General features: G+C 43.2%; 1 protein-coding gene across 1 annotated transcript in view; it reads right to left on the bottom strand.

Annotated features, from left to right (window-relative positions):
- The window catches only part of LOC124803388 (apelin receptor B-like), a 254425-nt gene extending 235095 nt beyond the window's left edge, over positions 1–19330 (bottom strand). The window contains exon 1 of the mRNA XM_047264573.1: positions 19070–19330. The gene's annotated coding sequence lies outside the window, so the exon portion shown is untranslated. The remainder of the gene's footprint in view (positions 1–19069) is intronic.
- Between the last annotated feature and the right edge of the window lie 406 nt (positions 19331–19736).

Here is a 19736-nt window from a genome sequence, read left to right as displayed (position 1 = left end):
GATGCAGAGCGCCTCTCTTGCAGAGTCTGCCACTTGAGTTTATTAAACATCTCCGTAATGCTATCACGGTTACCAAATAACCCGGTAACGAAACGCGCCGCTCTTCTTTGGATCTTAGGCTGTTCGCTCCGCACACAGGACTCCATAAACGCAACTCGTATCCGACAGCCCTCTGCTGCGCTGTTTTGACAGCGAGTTGGCTGAATGTGCCACTCGGGAATGTTACGGACGATTCTGTAGTTTCGTGTTCAAGTTACGGAGCACGCACCTTTCATTTTTAGATTTCTGTATATGAATCAATAAAAACAGAACTCTCATAGGATTACTTTGGTGTGCGTGTATCTGACTGTAAAGTCCTCTTCTCAGGAAATTGGTGGAGGTATGAAGTTGAAATCTGTTGTGTACGACTTCGTTGTGTACAGAAAGGAGAGGTGGATTACAGAGTGGTGCAGCAGGTGTCTATGGTGATTTGTCCTTCGGATGGGGACGTTAAACTCGGTGGTTCCCTTGGAGGTATTCGGAAAGGGGAGGTTATGTGCCGCCACTGGATTTCAGCCTCATTCTCCTGGCTTTCTTTCTTGCTTTCACTGGTGCCATGTCCCGCGCTGACGCAGGGTCGGCATTGTTAGGAACGGATTTGGCAAGGTTAGTGCAAAGGGGTGGCTGGGTGCTCTTCCTGCAGCCACCCCGTACCCCCGAGACGGAATTAGTGTAACCCTGCTGTCTGCCTCTAGTGGAACAGTGCGAACATGTTCAGATGTCTGCGAGTCGTGTAACTGAGGCGGAACGTGGGGACCAGCCCGGTATTCACCTATCAGGATGTGGAAAACCGCCCAAAAACCACATCGAGGCCGGCCGACTCACCGACCGACGTCGGTAATCCGCTGGGCGGATTCGATCCGGGGCCGGTGCGCCTACCCGAGTCTAGGAAGCAGCGCGTTAGCGCTCTCAGCTAACCTGGCGAGTAACCTCTTTCTCCTGTAATCAGTGCACGATACAAACATAATCCACACTATACACACAGCTATTACGACGCAATGAGGAAGAACACCCTTTCCGCTCAGGTGGTTGAACCTAACTCTCTGCGTCTGCCAGGCAACTGTTGCATGCGACTCTTTCGTTCTTTCATTCTCTAACTGATATAAACGTAAAGGTCTCCAAAATAGGAAGGGTGTACTCTGCATGGTCTTGTTGGAGGTGGAAAGCTCTTGCCTCTCTCTGATCTCTGAAATGGCTTATACAGGCTGCTGCAGACTCCGAGCCTCGGTGCTACTTCGAATTTCTCATCGTAGAAAAATATTGCTGACAGTGGAAGGAACGAAAGGCGACAGAGATTCTAAGATCGATCAAGGATTAGATCGATAACTTTTGGATTTTCAAATGGTTCAAATGGCTCTGAGCACTATGGGACTTAACATATGAGGTCATCAGTTCCCTAAAACTCAGAACTACTTAAAGCTAATTGACCTAAGGACATCACACACATCTACGCCCGAGGCAGGATTCGAACCTACGACCGTAGCGGTCGCGCGGTTGCGGACTGTATCACGTTGAGCCGATGGGCCACCGCGGCCAGCTTCGATTTGCAGTCTAACACGTAACAACTGACCAAAACTCAGCTGAGAAATAGAAAATATATTACGGTGTACTTGGAGGAATACCATCTAGTTGACACTACGACCCGCACCAGGTTTAAAATGATATCTTTAAAATGCATCATCATCATCATCATCATCATCATCATCATCATTTTTGGTTTAGGTATCATTGACTGTTCCAGTTTGAAGAACACTGCAGCTTGTATTTTCATCGCTTCTTAGAAAGCACAACACTTTTTTTCCCTTAAGGTGCATATTTGTATATTATTTTGGTATTCGTTTATCTGACAAACCCTCTGAACGTGTTCAGCCACTTTTTCTGTGCTCTTCATTTTCTGAAGTATGTTTTTGTCGCTCAATTCATTTCTGATTTCACTATTATTTGTCTGACATATCAGTCTGTAACCAGCTAGTGGTTTTAGGAGTCTTATCTCTGTTCCTTCAAAACTTCTCCAGTGACTGCCGGATAGAGTTCAATTCTCTGACGCATACATTCGAATTGGTGCTGTCACCACATTATGCAGTTTTAATAATATGTTTTCTAACCTTTTTTGAGGGTAGTACAATTTATAGTTCCTCCCAAATGCTGAAATTTTTGCAGTTTGTGTTCTTGACATTTCTTGCCAAAAGTACCTCATTTCAACCTTCTAAACTTTGGTATTTTGAATTCAAATTCTTGATCATTGGATGTAATACATGAGACAGTACACATCACATATTTAAGAGTATTTATTCATTCTAGATTTTTATTATCAACTAACTGCGCTCCGTGGTGTTACCCGCGGTTAAACAGTTACTGCGAAAACTGACTATCCACGCATATGCGCCATCTCAAAAGTCATCTCTTGGAGGCATTGAGGCATGAGCCACTTACGGCTCAGAAAACAGCGTGATATCGAGGGAAGAAAATGGAGACGATGGAAGAAGCTGAAAAAGTACATGTCGCTCGCAACTCATTCGTTTACTGAATGAAAAAAATTTCTCGCGACCGAGTAGCGAATTACAAAATGTGCCAGGAAAGGGAGAAAACAATTTCACGACCGTTTGTGACGTGCCTAGCACGGAACTAATCACAATTGTCTTGGTGTGTGTATATCATAATCAAATCCAACCTCACTAAAAGCCTACCTCGTCCTACAAGCAAAGACACGAGGCCTCTGGGTTGACGTACAGCATTTAAACGACATCGTCATTGTGAGTTTTCAAGCACTTAGTAAGCCGTGAGATACGCATGACACTCAGCGGCTTAAATGCAATAGGTTTGTACAGCAGTACGGATTAATCGATTTGAGGATTGTATAAGACTGGTATTCATTACGTTAATTCGTATTACGTAGGACACATTAAAAAAATAAAAGAATTTTCACAAATATGATACAGTTCAGAAGATAAAGAGTAAATAGCTTTTCCCAAGAGTGAATATTGTTCTGTAAGGTGCACAACATTGCTTCCGCCGTTTGCCGATAGGTGGCGGTCAAAATAAACAGTTCGCAGACGTCAGGCAGTTAGCGTGGACCTCGGTCAACATAACCGCATTCAAACATTAGTCGATTTGTGTCTGCATCATAAAGTTGTTCTTGATTTAAAATGTTAGTTTACGAGCCTAATTCTCGTCATTTGCGGGAGGTGTTACTGTTTTGTTTCAATATGAAGAAAACAGCGGCTGAGTCTCATCAAATGCTCTCAAGTACGTATGGTAAGGACGCTATTGGTGAAAGTGAAACATCCCCTTAGGAAAACTTATGAATGACTGTGCTGGTAACCCCCTTACGTTATTTGATTTTCAAACAGCTGAGCAAAACTGAACGTACTTAGACATTTCTCTCTTTACTTATTCTGATCATCACTAAACTGACACACAATATTTTTAGCGTAACGCAATCTGACTTTCAAGAATCCCTACAAAAGAATGGCTCTGACTGACAATAACCTATACCTTTCATGAATCACTTACCTCACAAAAATCTTCATTACTCGAACTACTGCAATACAGCGAGCGCCAATACTGCCAGCTAAATAAAAAATTCTAACTACTGAAGTCACTCACTACTGATAGGCATTGTTAGCAAATGAAAGCTTGTGATAGAGAACAAACAATGAATTTGCCTTAATAGTGTTCGAAAGTCATATATATATATGAGTTCATGACATCCAGTCTTACAAATTTACTGTCTCTGATTGACACACCTCCAGATCATCGGGTCTCAAAACTCCGCCATCTCTCTCCCCACATCGACCACTGCCGACGGCTCACCTCCAACTGCGCAACGCTACGCGCTGTTCACATTTAGGCGACTATTCCAACAATGCCACCCAGCCACAGACTGCACACAGCACAGCCAGTGATTTTCATACAGAGCGCTACGTGGCGTTACCAATATATAAACCTAAACAGCCTACTTACAAAACAACCTGTCCTGATTGGTTTCAACGCTTCAAGAACGGTGATTTTAACGTCGTAGACCAGCATAGTGGTGAAAGAGAGAATGTTTTCGAAGATGCAGAATTGGAGACATTGCTGAGTGAAGACTCGGGTCAAACTCAAGACGAATTGGCACGATTAGTGGAAGTGACACAGCAAGCCATTTAAAAACGTCTCAAGGCTATGGGCATGACTCAGAAAGATGGAAGGAGTGAGCTGAAACCAAGGGACGTTGAACGACGTTTGTCTGTTTGTGAACAGTTGCTTCAGAGGCAAAAACAGAAGGGACTTCTGCATCGCATTGTGACCGGGGACGAAAAATGGGTTCATTACGATAACCCTAAAAGCAAAAAATCATGGGGATATCCCGGTCATTCTTCCACGTCGACGGCCAAATCGAATATTCGCGGCTCCAAGATCATGCTGCGCATTTGGTGGGACCAGCTCGGCGTCGTGTACTACGAGGTGTTAAAACCAAGTGAAACAATCACAGTTGATCATTATCGAACGCAATTAATGCGTTTGAGCAGGGCATTAAAAGACAAACGGCTGCAATACTGTGAGAGGAACGATAAAGTAATTTTGCAGCACGACAACGCTCGACCCCACGTTGCAAATGAGGTAAACACGTACTTGGAAACGTTAAAATGGGAAGTCCTTCCTCACCCTTCGTATTCTCCAGACATTGACTGACTATCACCTGTTTAGATCAATGGCGCATGGCCTGGATGACTAACGCTTCTGACCCAATGAAGAAGTCACAAATTGGATCGATTCGTGGAGCGCTTCAAAAGATGAACAATTTTTTCGACGCAGGTTCTTACACTGCCCGAAAGATGGGAGAAAGTAGTGGCCAGCGATGGAAAATGAATGAGACATGTGTAACCAATTTGTTTCATTAAAGTCTCAAATGTTGGGGAAGAACGGCGGAAGCAAAGTTGTATACCTTGTACATTTGGCGTTATGTTCTTGAAATCAATATATACCTTGTATGACACACTTTAAATGTAACCTGTTTGTCAGTTCAGCGTACAAGCTAATTCCATTCCAAGTGTCTTCTGAACCCAAACCCACCCAGCTGTTTCAGCGAACATTATCATCAAGCTTATAATGGTGCTCTACTTCATTCTGCCCTGTATTTATGATGTTTGCGTACAATTCAAAGATTTCGAAACAATTCGTGAAATCATGCTACAGCACTTCGTGCACAATGAGCTAGACAGCCATCACGTTGGTACTACAGGTTCCTCCTAGTCTGCAGAGGAACGCCTTCAAGCTTCCGTGGAACATGGTTTGTTAGGACGCTGCGACTCTTGCGTGTTCAGTGTTCCGTCTATGAAAAACGGGCCTAGGAGCTCATGGCTCACTGTCCCACACTACACGCTTACACTCCAAGCACGTTGACGTTGCCCTTGACGAAGCCAATGGGGATTGTAATCAGACCAATAGTGCATGTTTTGGCGGTATTCCTCGCCATCATAGACAAATGTGGCTTCATCACTAAACAACGCCCATATAAATAAGTTAACATTATTCTCGTAATGATTTCCATGCAGGTCTCGGTGGAGAAAGATGTGTGAAGGATGGAACCTATGACGACGGGCAATATTTAGGACACTTGCCTGACTCATGCCACTTCCTAGTGCAGTTGTGATGGAGCCAAAGTGCGGATCAACTGCAAAAAAGTACAAACATTGATTTCCTTCTGCTACATTGTCTAGGTGTTAGACTACCACTTCCACATAACTGGGTGAAGAGGTTGATAAGCAACCACCGAGATGGTTGATGTTTATTAAGAAACCTATCGACATACACTGAACAAGAATGAACTGCATGCTTCCTATACTCTCCATACACCATGAGCGTGTCGGCTTTTCCTGCTCTGGTAAATCTCATCGTCCACTCACGACCTGCTGCTTGGACTGTTACACTAACTGACTAGCAAGTTGCAGTGCACTCAAGGAACACACAAGCATACTGTGAGCAAACATTACAACATCGTACCTAGCAACTAAACATGTTGAATGGCACAAACAAGTGACCGTGTCGAAACTTTTCAATATACGATAGCTCGCAAACGACTCGTACTAGAATCCTACAACAAACACCACTGTAATTCTAATTTACCCTGGTTTTAGTTTGTTAATGTCAAGCATTGTTCCTCTTACGAAATTTATGTTTGCACAAAAAATACACTTACTAAGCATTATTCAATCTGCTTATTGGCTGACAATACGAGAACCTGACTACCAATCCATTCTGTGAAAACACAACAGCACTTTCCAGTTCCACAATATTCGCGGTGCAAGTTTTAGGTGTTTCACCCTGCACATACAACTTCGAAAATTTATATAATTTAATTCATAGTTCCTACAGAGGTGACTGTAGTGTCTATTTGTAGAAAATAAATCAAGTTTTGTCTCTCGCGTATTTCGCTAGAGCCGAATCGCATCGTAAGGAGCGCTAGCGGCAGTTGCGTTAAAGATGGCTGCCTTCATTGGACCCGAGCTTTTCATTCAAGTAACAAGGTTAACGCTCATAACTGTAGGATTTAAGGCAATGAAAAATTCACATCAAACATTCCAACATGTTCGTGATAGCCCCAAACTGAACGTCTTTTGTGCAGGGAGCAAGAATAAAGTTCAAAATGGCTCAAATGGCTCTGAGCACTATGGGACTTAACATCTATGGTCATCAGTCCCCTAGAACTTAGAACTACTTAAACCTAACTAACCTAAGGACAGCACCCAACACCCAGTCAACACGAGGCAGAGAAAATCCCTGACCCCGCCGGGAATCGAACCCGGGAACCCGGGCGCGGGAAGCGCAAGAATAAATTGTACGGCCCCTTTTTTTCTGTAGGAGAACCATAAGTGGGCTATTGTACCTCGATATGTTACAATAATTTTTGGTTCCACAGATCTATGAGGATGACCAAGAACGAAATGTGTACTTCATGCAAGATGGTGCCCCATCCCACTACCTGGCTGAAGTTCGTGATTTTCTCAGTGACCGCTTTTGAGATCAATGAATTGGTCTGTGGTTCGCCAGCTGCATGGCTCCCACATTCCCCATACCTGACACCACTCGATTTTTTTGGGGGGGGATTCATCAAGGACATCATGTTTATACCTCCTGTGCTGGCTTCTCTACCTGAACTTAAAGCAAGAATTTACGCCGCCACTGAGCCAGGTACACCTGCAATGCTACAGCGAGTTTAGTAAGAAACTGACTTCCGTTGGGATGTATGCAGAATAGCCAATGGAAGCCACATACAACATTTTCAGTTTAATGTAAAAAAACTTGATATGTCTTCCTAGAAAATAACACTAAACCCAGCTCTATATCTTCTTTCAATAAATTTATGTGAATTTTCAAGGTGTAAAGTCATTTTTGAAACAACCTGTATATGACTATTTATCAAAAAACATAAGTACGACCTGAAAAAAATAACTTATTAACTACTCAGTGGAAATGAATGAAAGCGCTGGACCTTATAGCTGGAGGTCTCCCAGTCGTACACAGAAATTTGGACCTCTCATAGCGTGAGGCCAGAGTGACTACAGTACCAAAAGGCGCTTGCCCCACAACACGATTAGCTGAAAGAATGGTAAAAGATAGTACGTGTCAATCAACGACAAATGGGTCTGATCACCAGAGTGTAGTGCCTAGAACCGCTCGGCCACTCCGGCCGGCCGCGGTGGTGTTCTTCAACAAGGCTCAAAGATAACATCTGGATGACTTCATACAGGGAAGAATCACCAGAAAACTACAAAAATGTTTAAATGTAACGAGTCCAGCACAGTAATTTCGTATTCCTCACACCATTGTTTCACGTCAGTGAGGAGCATTCCGAACCAAAGGCATTGCTGCCCGAAGGATAGGAGATGGTCAACCATGGTCAGCTACAACAGCGGACGACTGCTACACTTTGAAAGATGGAAGAAGGAACCCTCTGAAGCAGCGGGTGGAACAGGACTATAAGGCAGGCAGTCTTACTCTCCACGGTGATACATGGCCCTTCCCTCTTAGCGCGATGTTCCGTTGACAACTGCACCTCGGCGACACCGTTTGCGTTGGTGCCTAGACCAACGCCGAGTGGGGTCACGTGCTCTTCTCGGATGGGAACGGATTTAATGGACTAGTCTTTCTGAAAGTACTCCCATTTGGTGAGCGGTGTAAGTATACAGGGTGGTCCATTGATCGTGACCGGACCAAACATCTCACGAAATAAGCGTCAAACGAAAAAACTACAAAGTCCGAAACTTTTCTAGCTTGAAGGGGGAAACCACACGGCGCAATGGCTGGCCCGCTAGATGGCGCTGCCATAGATCAAACAGATATCAACTGTTTTTTTTTAAATAGGAACCCACATTTTTATTACATATTCGTGTAGTACGTAAAGAAATATGAATCTTTTAATTGGACCACTTTTTTCGCTTTGTAATAGATGGCGCTGTAATACTCACAAACACATGGCTCACAATTTCAGACGAACAGTTGGTAACAGGTAGATTTTTAAATTAAAATACAGAACGTAGGTACGTTTGAACATTTTCTTTCTGTTGTTCCAATGTGATGCATGTACCTTTGTGAACTTATCATTTCTGAGAACGCATGCTGTTACAGCGTGATTACCTGTAAATACGACATTAATGCAATAAATGCTCTAAATGATGTCCATCAACCTCAATGCATTTGGCAACACGTGTAACGACATGCCCCTCAACAGCTAGTAGTTCGCCTTCTGTAAAGTTTGCACATGCATTGACAATGCGCTGACGCATGTTGTCAGGTGTTGTCGGTGGATCACAATAGCAAATATCCTTCAACTATCCCCACAGAGAGAAATCTGGGTACGTCAGATCCGGTGAACGTGCGGGCCATGGTATGGTGCTTCGACGACCAATCCACCTGTCATGAAATATGTTATTCAATACCGCTTCAACCGCACGCGAGCTATGTGCCGGACATCCATCATGTTGGAAGTACATCGCCATTCTGTCATGCAGTGAAACATCTTGTAGTAACATCGGTAGAACATTAAGTAGGAAATCGGCATACATTGCACCATTTAGATTGCCATCGATAAAATGGGGGCCAATTATCCTTTCTCCCATAATGCCGCACTACACATTAACCCGCCAGGATTGCTGATGTTCCACTTTTCGTAGCCATCGTGGATTTTCTGTTCTCCAATAATACATATTATGCCGGTTGACGTTACCGCTGTTGGTGAATGACGCTTCGTCGCTAAATAGAACGCGTGCAAAAAATCTGTCATCGTCCCGTAATTTCTCTTGTGCCCAGTGACAGAACTGTACACGACGTTCAAAGTTGTTGCCATGCAATTCCTGGTGCATAGAGATATGGTACGGGTGCAATTGATGTTGATGTAGCATTCTTAAGACCGACGTTTTTGAGATTCCCAATCCTCGCGCAATTTGTCTGCTACTGATGTCCGGATTAGCCACGACAGCAAGTAAAACACCTACTTGGACATCATCTTTGTTTCAGGTCGTGGTTGACGCTTCACATGTGGCTGAACACTTCCTGTTTCCTTAAATAATTAACTATCTGGCAAACGGTCCGGACACTTGGATGATGTCGTCGAGGATACCGAGCGGCAAAACAGTTGATATCCGTTTGACCTATATCAGCGCCATCTAGCGGGCCAACCATAGCGCCATCTGGTTTCCTCCTTCAAGCTAGACAAATTTGGTTCTTTGTAGTTTTTTCGTTTGACGCCTATTTCGTGAGATATTTGGTCCGGTCGCTATCAATGGACCACCCTGTATAGTGCACTCAGAACGTTATCGAACACCGTCGTTTTGGTGGTCCACGTCTTATTCTGCGGAGAGACATAATGTTGAACGGACGTACTGACCCACCAAATCTTTGAAGACAGTACTCTTGCTGGTCAACGGTAGTGTGACAGTTCACTCCTTCCCAACGTGCGTCATTTCTGGAGTGTATTCGGCTCTAACTTTATTTTTATCGAGACAAGGCCTTTTTTATCGATGACAGTGTGCTGCCGCATCGATGAGCGTCGGTAACGGAATTCTTGGAAAGAAGGGATGGTATCCGGCGAACGCGCCAGACGCGCTGGTGGAGGAATGCAACGCCCTACCGCTAGAACTCATTCAGACCTTGTTACCAGCGTGGTAGCACGATGCAGCGCATGCATTTCCAGCCGTGGTGATCACACATCCAATTATGAACCATGTCCCGTCTTTTGGAATATCCAGGTGACTTATCACAAATCGCTGTAAATAAAAGGTAAATGTCGTGTGACTAGGGCCTCCCGTCGGGTACACCATTCATCGGGTGCAACTCTTTCGATCTGACGCCACTTCGGCGACTTGCGGGTCGATGGGGATGAAATAATGATGATTAGGACAATACAACACCCAGTCCTGGGGCAGAGAAAATCTCTGAGTCAGCCGGGAATCGAACCCGGGCCCTTAGGATTGACACACTGCCGCGCTGACCACTTTTTTAAAAATCTAATTTTGGCACTTTTGTTCGTTACATCTGCTCGGGGTGGACGTCGTAAGACATCCGTTTAAGTACGCTGTTGAATGAGTAACTCAGTTTTTTTTTTTTTTTTTTTATTACAGAGGGCAGCTAACCATCTGACCGAACACGTTGAACTACCGTGCCGGCTGCACCGCTCAGCTACCGAGGGGCGGACACACATCGCTGTGACAGCAGAGTAATTATTTTCTTACAATAATTTATTTCTGATCATCTCATGGCGTATTTCTTTGTCGCCATCTGTACAATAGTGTTGTCTTTCTTTCCACGTATGGTCCAAGTTTCATCCAGCTGTGTTACTTGGCAGTAATATATCATGCAGACGCTACTTTCATCCTTAGGTTTTGCACATCAGTGCATTTACAAGTTTCTTGAAAGTGATGAATTTTTAAATTACATAAATGCTATGTGTTTCAGAAATACTGTAAAATCACAGGTGCATTTTTTTTAACTGCAAGCGTCGTAAATATTTAATACGACAATTAAGGGCAAATTTAGAGCTAAAAACGTTTATGGCAGTGTTCAGTACTCCATTTTTAAATTTACAGTCTATATACGAAATTAGTATTCTGAAAATCCATAGCTCATCCACATCAGAACTCTGCAGTCCACATTATGGTGTGTGGCGGAGAGTACTTCTAGTTTTATCTCATTTACAGAATGTGATGGGGATCGGTGGACAAAGTCCAAAACCATCGTACGATATGCACTAGATGAGTATATGCCAAGCAAAGTCGTAAGAGATGGAAAATAGCCAGCGTGGTAGAACAACCGAGTTAGAAAACTGCTACGGAAGCAAAGAGAACTTCACAGCAAACATAAACATAGCCAAAGCCTTGCAGACAAACAAAAATTACACGAAGCGTTATGTAGTGTGACGAGGGCTATGCAAGAGGCGTTCAATGAATTCGAAAGTAAAGTTCTATGTGCTGACTTGGCAGAAAATCCTAAGAAATTTTGGTTTTTTGTCAAAGCTGTAGGTGGATCCGAACAAAATGTCCAGACACTCTGTGACCAAAATGGTACTGAAACAGAGGATCACAGACCAAAGGCCGAAATACTAAATGTCTTTTTCCAAAGCTGTTTCAGAGAGGAAGACGGCACTATAGTTCCTTCCGTAGATTGTCGCACAGATGACGAAATGGTAGATATCGAAATAGATGACAGAGGGATAGAGAAACAATTAAAATCGCTCAAAAGAGGAAAGGCCGCTGGAGCTGATGGGATACCAGTTCGATTTTACACAGAGTACGAGAAGAAACTTGCCCCCCCTTCTTGCAGCGGTGCACCGTAGGTCTCGAAGAGCGTAGCGTTCCAAAAGATTGGAAAAGGGCACAGGTCTTCCCCGTTTTCAAGATGGGACGTCGAACAGATGTGCAGAACTATAGGCCTATATCTCTAACGTCGATCAGTTGTAGGATTTTGGAACACGTATTATGTTAGAGTATAATGCCTTTTCTGGAGACTAAAAATCTACTCTGTAGGAATCAGCATGGGTTTCGAAAAAGACGATCGTGTGAAAACCAGCTCGTGCTATATTCGTCCACGAGACTCAGAGGGCCATAGACAAGAGTTCCCAGGTGTTTCTTGACTTCCGCAATGCATTTGATACAGTTCCCTACAGCCGTTTAATGAATAAAGTAAGACCATATGGACTATCAGACCAATTGTGTGATTGGATTGAAGAGTTCCTAGATAACAGAACTCAGCATGTCATTCTCAATGAAGAGAAGTCTTCCGAAGTAAGAGTGATTTCAGGTGTGCCGCAGGGGAGTGTCGTAAGACCGTTGCTATTCACTATATACATAAATGACCTTGTGGATAACATCGGAAATTCACTGAGGCTTTTTTCTGATGAAGATGTAGTATATCGAGAGGTTGTAACAATGGAAAATTGTACTGAAGTGCAGGAGGATCTGCAATGAATTGACGCATGGTACAGGGGATGGCAATTGAATCTCAATGTAGACATGTGTAATGTGCTGCGAATGCATAGAAAGAAAGATCCTTTATCATTTAGCTACTGGAAGCAGTTAATTCCATAAATTATCTGGGAGTGGGCATTAGCAGTGATTTAAAATAGCATGACCATATAAAATAAATCGTCGGTAAATCAGATGCCAGACTGAGATTCATTGGAAGAATCCTAAGGAAATGCAATCCGAAAACAAAGGAAGTAGGTTGCCGTACACTTTTTCGCCCACTACTTCAATACTGCTCACCAGTGTGGGATCCGTACCAGATGGGGTTGGTAGAAGAGATAGAAAAGATGCAACGGAGAGCAGAGCGCATCGTTACAGGATCATTTAGTAATCGCGAAAGCGTTACGGAGATGATAGATAAACTCCAGTGGAAGACTCTGCAGGAGAGTCGCTCAGTAGCTCGGTACGGGCATTTGTTGAAGTTTCAAGAACATACCTTCACCGAGGAGTCAAGGAATATATTGCTCCTTCCTACGTATATATCGCGAAGAGACCATGAGGATAAAATCGGAGAGGTTAGAGCCCACACAGAGGCATACCGACAATCTTTTTTTCCACGAACAATACGAGACTGGAATAACAGGGAGAACCGATAGAGGTACTGAAGGTACCCTCCGCCACACACCGTCAGGTGGCTTGCGGAGTATGGATATAGATGTAGATGTACTACTATCACGCCCCATTCCACATTTTCGTTCTCCTTACGCGAAAACGGACATGACAACTGCTTTCTTTCCTTATCGCTTGGTATACATCGAGTAACGTACCATAAACTGCTAGAAGGGGAGCTGTTTTTATCATATAATCTCCAAACTACGGCCCGCGGGCCGAAACCGGCCCGCGAGGGCGGGAAACCTGGCCTGCGTTAGCTGGCCGGACATCCCCGGTATCCGGGCCGCCAAATATTTGAGGTGGTACCTATACAGCCAACAATTGAGTTTCGAGGCCTTGTCGGTGAAATTCGCCAGAATAAAATACGCCAGAATTTCGGTCAGGTACATCCACCAATCAAAATTATGTAATTAAATAAAAATCGTAGTTCGTTTCAGTGCTAGCTATTCCCACAACCTTAGATTTTTGCAACTTCATCTTTCCTTTAGCCTTACATTACGGTGATCATGGAGTGCTAGGGTGCTTTAATCCCACTAGGTAGATCTTGGCCCTTATGACTTCGTGGAGGAGTCAATGTGGCCCGCGGACTAAAAAGTTTGGAGACCCCTGTTATAATCTATTAGACGTGCATATGTACTTCATCAAGTTGTGATGCCTCGCTACTGTTGAGCGATTCCAGTTGCGGTTCTGCTCCGCGACTACTTGTCACAGTATCTGCCATATCGAAAGCCATGTGATTGTGAGGAAAAATCCTGTTACGAATTACCCCTGTGGAACCACCGAATTATTCAACGCTAGCTGTTACCTGCAGCAAATCAGTAATTTTGTTATGACGAGTGACGGTGAGTAAATAAGCTACTGTAAATGCAATAACATCAGCTGCCCTCATGTGTCTGCCTGTTAGGGTAACTACAACTTGGGATGTGAGCCCCACTCTCCTCCCTGCCCCCCCCCCTCCCCCCCTCTTTTTTCGTATCTCAAGTTGTCCCAACGTTCTATTCTACACTGAAGCGCCAAAGAAACTGGTGTAGGCATATATATTCGAATACAGTGGCAGAATACTGCGCTGCGGTCGGCAACGCTTATATACGACAAGTGTATGGCGCAGTTGTTACGTCGGTTACCGCTACCACAATGGCAGGTTATTAAGAGTTAAATGAGGTTGAACTTCTTGTTATAGTAGGCGCTCGAGCGATGGGACACAGCATCTCCAAGGTAGCGATGAAGGAATTTTCCTATACGACCATTCCACGAGTATGCCATATATTTCAGGCATCCGCTAAAACATCAAATCTCCGACATCGCTGCGGCCGGAAAAAACATCCTGCAAAAAGGATACCATGGAAGACTGAAGAGAATCGTTCAACGTGTCAGAAGTGCAACCCTTCGGCAAATTGCTGAAGATGGCTGACAAGTGTCACCGTGCAAACCATTCAACGAAACATCATCGATATGGGTTTTCGGAGGCGAAGACTCACTCGAGTATCCTTGATGACTGCACAACACAAAAGCTTTACGTCTCGCCTGGGCCCGTCAGCACCAACATTGGACTGTTGATGACTGGAAATATGTTGCCTGGCCGATCGAGTCTCGTTTCAATTTGTATCGAGCAGATGGACCTGTACGGGTATGGAGACAGCCTCATGAATCTATGGATCCTGGGCGTCGGTTGGGGACTGTTCAAGCTGGTGGAGGCTCTGTAATGATGTGGGGCGTGTGCAGTTGGAGTAATATAGGACCCCTGGTACATCTAGATACGACTTTGACACGTGACACGTACGTAAGCATCCTGTCTGATCACCTGCATCGATTCATGTCCATTGTGCGTTCCGGCGGACTTGGTGAATTCCAGCAGGACAATGCGACACCCCACACGTCCGGAATTGCTACAGAGTGGCTCCAGGAACACTCCTCTGAGTTTAAACACTTCCAATGGCCACCAAATTCACCCAGATATGAACATTACTGAGCATATCTGCGAAGCCTTGCAACGTGCTGTTCAGGAAGGATCTCCACTGCCTCGTACTCTTAAGGATTTATGGACAGGCTTGCAGGATTCATGGTGTCAGTCCGCTGCAGCACTACTTCAGACATTAGTCGAGTCCATGCCACGTCGTGTTGCAGCACCTCTGCGTGCTCGTACACTATACTAGGCAGCTGTACCAGTTTCTTTAGCTCGTCATTTAGTCATTTATCAGCCATTCGTTCCTTTTCCTGTCTCTTGCTTAACATTACTGCCGGAGCGCTACATTCGTTAAAGGGAAAGAAAAAAAAATGGCTCTGAGCACTATGGGACTCAACTGCTGAGGTCATTAGTCCCCTAGAACTTAGAACTAGTTAAACCTAACTAACCTAAGGACATCACACACATCCATGCCCGAGGCAGGATTCGAACCTGCGACCGTAGCGGTCTCGCGGTTCCAGACTGCAGCGCCTTTAACCGCACGGCCACTTCGGCCGGCAAAGGGAAAGAAAGGCAGTTCGCTAATGTAACTCGTGTCTTTCAGATAACTTGTTCCTTTACTAGAGAATGCTTAGGAAGTGATGGAATAAGCTGGCACCCACCGATTGGTAGTTGTTGATTGTTCGGGTTTACGTAAAGAAAATTAGAAAATTATTGTTATGCGAACTTTGTCTACACGAGAGAAAAACATAATCATTAGACGTGGCCTTTAAATTAACCGCTGTAATTTGCTTCATTTTCCGGGAATCCGTTCAAGGGCTGGAGTTGCGGAAATGGTGAGATAAGCTGCCACCCACAGCTCGCCACTGTTTCGTTTTTAATTTGCATATAACGGAAAACTTACAAGTTCAGACCGGTGTGCTTGAGTTAGGGACAGTATGAAATATAGACGTGATGTTTCAAGGAAATAAATCACTCTGTAGCCTTTCTTAAATTTTCCAAATAAAAAAAAATCTGAAAATCCTCAAAAGGAGGGCCATTCAATACAGATATCTCCTCAGATATAAGCGTCTGAATGTTTCGATGTAGAACACTATACTATAGCCAGTGACACCAGATAGCGATTGCGTCTCGTTCTCTCAAGATTTCCAGTACTGCAAGTGAATGATACTCTCGCTCCCATGAAAAGAAATTTCAGAAATGTGAAAATAATTTTTAGCTATGCATTTCATTCAGCTATAAGGCAACACAATGCCTGAAAGTTATAACATATTTTTATGTTAGAATGCCCATACGAATTGTATAATAACTGAATGCCTTGCACTTATATCGTGTTGATTAAAATTTCAGTACAAATTGTTGGCCAACGGGAAGTTTCACCGTAGGTAAAATAAAAAGAAATTAATTTTTAATTAATCTGCAGTTTTAATCATGCTTAAAGCAAATGTAACAACGGTGCATCTTTACTGTTACTCCAATCAGTTGAGCGTCTCTGCTACCCAGAGCTTACTGAAACATTTTTCTACTTAAATCTGTCAATACAATCGATAGTCTTTAATTTATAACGCTAGTACGGTGCTGAAGACATTAGTCGCGATCGAAACACAGATTATAATATAATTAAATACATGATAATAACGTTTGGAAGGCAATAACAGACATTTCGATGCTTGGTAGGCCGAAACCTGAATTTTCAGCCGTGCAGAACACTGCTTAACAAACGCTCAGAACAATGAGTCAAAGATGGATTGATAGTTTATTTCATGTAATAATGCTTCTCATCTTCAATGTAATTGAAATGGCGGAATCACAAAACCCTCAATAGCTGCTGTACCGTGTACCTATTTATCGACCACCAGTTTTGGTCAAGCGATAATGTTAAAATCAGGTCTAAATCAAATCAAGTTAAACGAAGGTACACTGGCGTCTACATAATTACTATCAATTGGAGCAGCTGACACTTTTACATGCAATATCTTATACAGTTGTTCTATCTGTGTTACTAAAGGGCTAGTCCACTGCACGTTCCCACATTAAGACTGCCTTTCTAAATGGCTTCGGAAGCACCAAAATTCATTTTTAATACAGATATTGACCAAAATTAAAAATTTAAAATTCTTTCATTAAGAGCTAGAACCTTATGTTAAAATTTTAACATTATAAGTCAGGTATTATTGTCAGAAATTGTGTACATATCTTGATGTATTGTAACTCACGGTGTGCAAATCATCCAGACTATATTCATACAGTATTTAAGAATGAAAGAACTTAGCAACTTCCAGCAACCTTTAGATATAATTTCAAGCTTTTACGAAACTTTTCCTCCCCGACACGATCCACGAAATAATGGTAAGAAATTTTTTTTTCATATACTGCATTGTCCATCTTCACGCAGTAAAGCTGCAGTATGGAGCATGACGTATTAAATTACTACTTTTTACTACCGACTCTATTCGTAACTCTTTTTCGCAGGCAGTTACGCGTATACTAAGGAATGTACCAGCAAAATTATATCATTGTACGATAAATGTTTCAAGAGATGCAACGTTTTATATTTACAGAATCGGAGTGAAGGTATACTGGTTAGTCCGCAAGTCTATAAACTGACTGTCCAGTGCACCGTTCAGCACGTAGCTTCACCAAAATAGCATCATAAACTGACGGCTGAAAGAGCTGATATATATATATATATATATATATATATATATATATATATATATATATGTAAAACGGATTGTATTGGTTTTGTTATTCCGTTGTTTAGCTTAATTGTTGCACCTTTAGTAGCATCACAACTCCTGACTTCGAGCCATTTCCATACAGCAAGTGGGTATCAGCAGATTCGACTGTCACTCGGAGCGCACATTCAGTTTTCGGCGCACGGCAAACGGACGCGTTTAAAATTTTGTATATACTGGAAGCAATATCAGTTGACGAAAACACATCATACACATTAGGAGTCGTATCGAAACCTTATGTTGATTTCGTTTTTGATAAAACTTTCATATTTATAGGACTCCATAAACGGCAAGGCATTTTCAAATAATTGAAATTGTAAAATTGTAGAAAAAGTTTAACCTTCGCTTTACCAGGGGGTGTGAGTTGCACCTTGTGCTCACCCTTTGAAAATATTATAATCTAGCCAGTTACTTTGTATTTCAACATTTTGAAGAAATATTCATTGTTCCTAATGAATTCTTCAGCCTTATCCTATAAGATTTAAATTTTTCAGTTAAGCGTAAGACAAAAATTTAAGTTTTTCAGTAATAGATGCCACTTTCTTCACTGAACGTCAAATTAAACATTTTCAGCGTCAGGACGCTACTGACACATTAATATCTCTTTAGAATGTATTTTGTGAGTAAAAGTCAACAAAAACTAACGAAATTTTACATTTTTAAAATTTTTTGGTTGTGAACATAAACTACTACAATCCCCCCCCCCCTCCCCCCGACAGCACAAATTACTGAAAATGTGCTGATGTCGTCAAGTGTGTGCTAAGACATATTTTCAAGTTCTTGATCCTACTAACACATTAATACTTTACTCGCTAATTTAATCTCAACTGTCTCCTTAATAACACTATCCCAATATCTGGACGTGCATGGCAATATATAACATGGGATGACCAGTATCCAAGCAATCTTCCGACCTCCATCTAAAATTAGAGTGCTTTTGAGTTCTGTTAATGATGATCTTTCTAAAGAAGTATTTTGTTAGTATAAATCAACAGCAATTAACGAATTCAGTATTTTTTATTTTTTTTCTTGGGTGGAGCATAAAGTATTCCCCCCCGTCCTATGGTAACGCACGTTATGAAAAATACATTGTTATTACTGAGGTTAAATAACGTTAAAGCAAATTGTAGTCATGCGAAGATTTTAGATTTTTGCAAGAGATTGTATTTTTGTATCACGTTAATGTGAGTGCTACAGTAAGGTGTATAAACGAATAAAATTTTAAAAAAAAATAGAAACAGAAACGATAAAATGGAAGTTCGTTACGTAGTACGTACCGCTCGTCACTTATCGTGCCCGGTCACTATAGCACCGGCGTGGCACGTACGAGAAGTGCGACCCAACAATGTTACGCAGGCACCTGTGGCCGCGACAACAATGGGACCCGCGGTTTCCCTCGGTGACCGCCTCTCTACCTGACGGGATTAGAGCGTGGTCAGCAACACTTGCTGCTCAATATCGTATAGCGACGCGGTGTGCGCCGGCGGGAGAGCAGCGTGGCGTCACGCCTGCCGCTTGTCTCGTGCTGTGCCGACCGAGTGCTGCGCCGCGCGACGAGCAACTGCCGCCCACCGCGGGCCGCGGGCCAGCGAGATGTCGCGGAGAGCGCTAGGAGGGGGGGGGGGGGGAGGGGGGAGGGGGAAGCAGACGCCACGGGCGCCGCGGGACGCCGGCCACACCGCCAGCGCCTTCTGCGCCAGCGCGCCGAGATGCGCAGAGCGTGTGCTCGCGCTGTTATTGTCTCATACGTATGCTAGCCCACCTGCATTGAGTGCTCACATCATACGACACCGTGACAAAAGTCCAGTTTGGAATATCACTAATACACGGAGGAGGACAGATTCCTACTCACCTTAAAGATACTTGTGGAGTTGCAAACACGCACAATGAAGATACACTACTGGCCATTAAAATTGCTACACCAAGAAGAAATGCAGATGATAA

Source organism: Schistocerca piceifrons, chromosome 6 (assembly GCF_021461385.2).
Source record: "Schistocerca piceifrons isolate TAMUIC-IGC-003096 chromosome 6, iqSchPice1.1, whole genome shotgun sequence".
Lineage (NCBI taxonomy): Eukaryota > Metazoa > Arthropoda > Insecta > Orthoptera > Acrididae > Schistocerca > Schistocerca piceifrons.
Note: the sequence above shows the minus strand (reverse complement) of the source record. Positions and strands in the feature narration are given on the sequence as shown.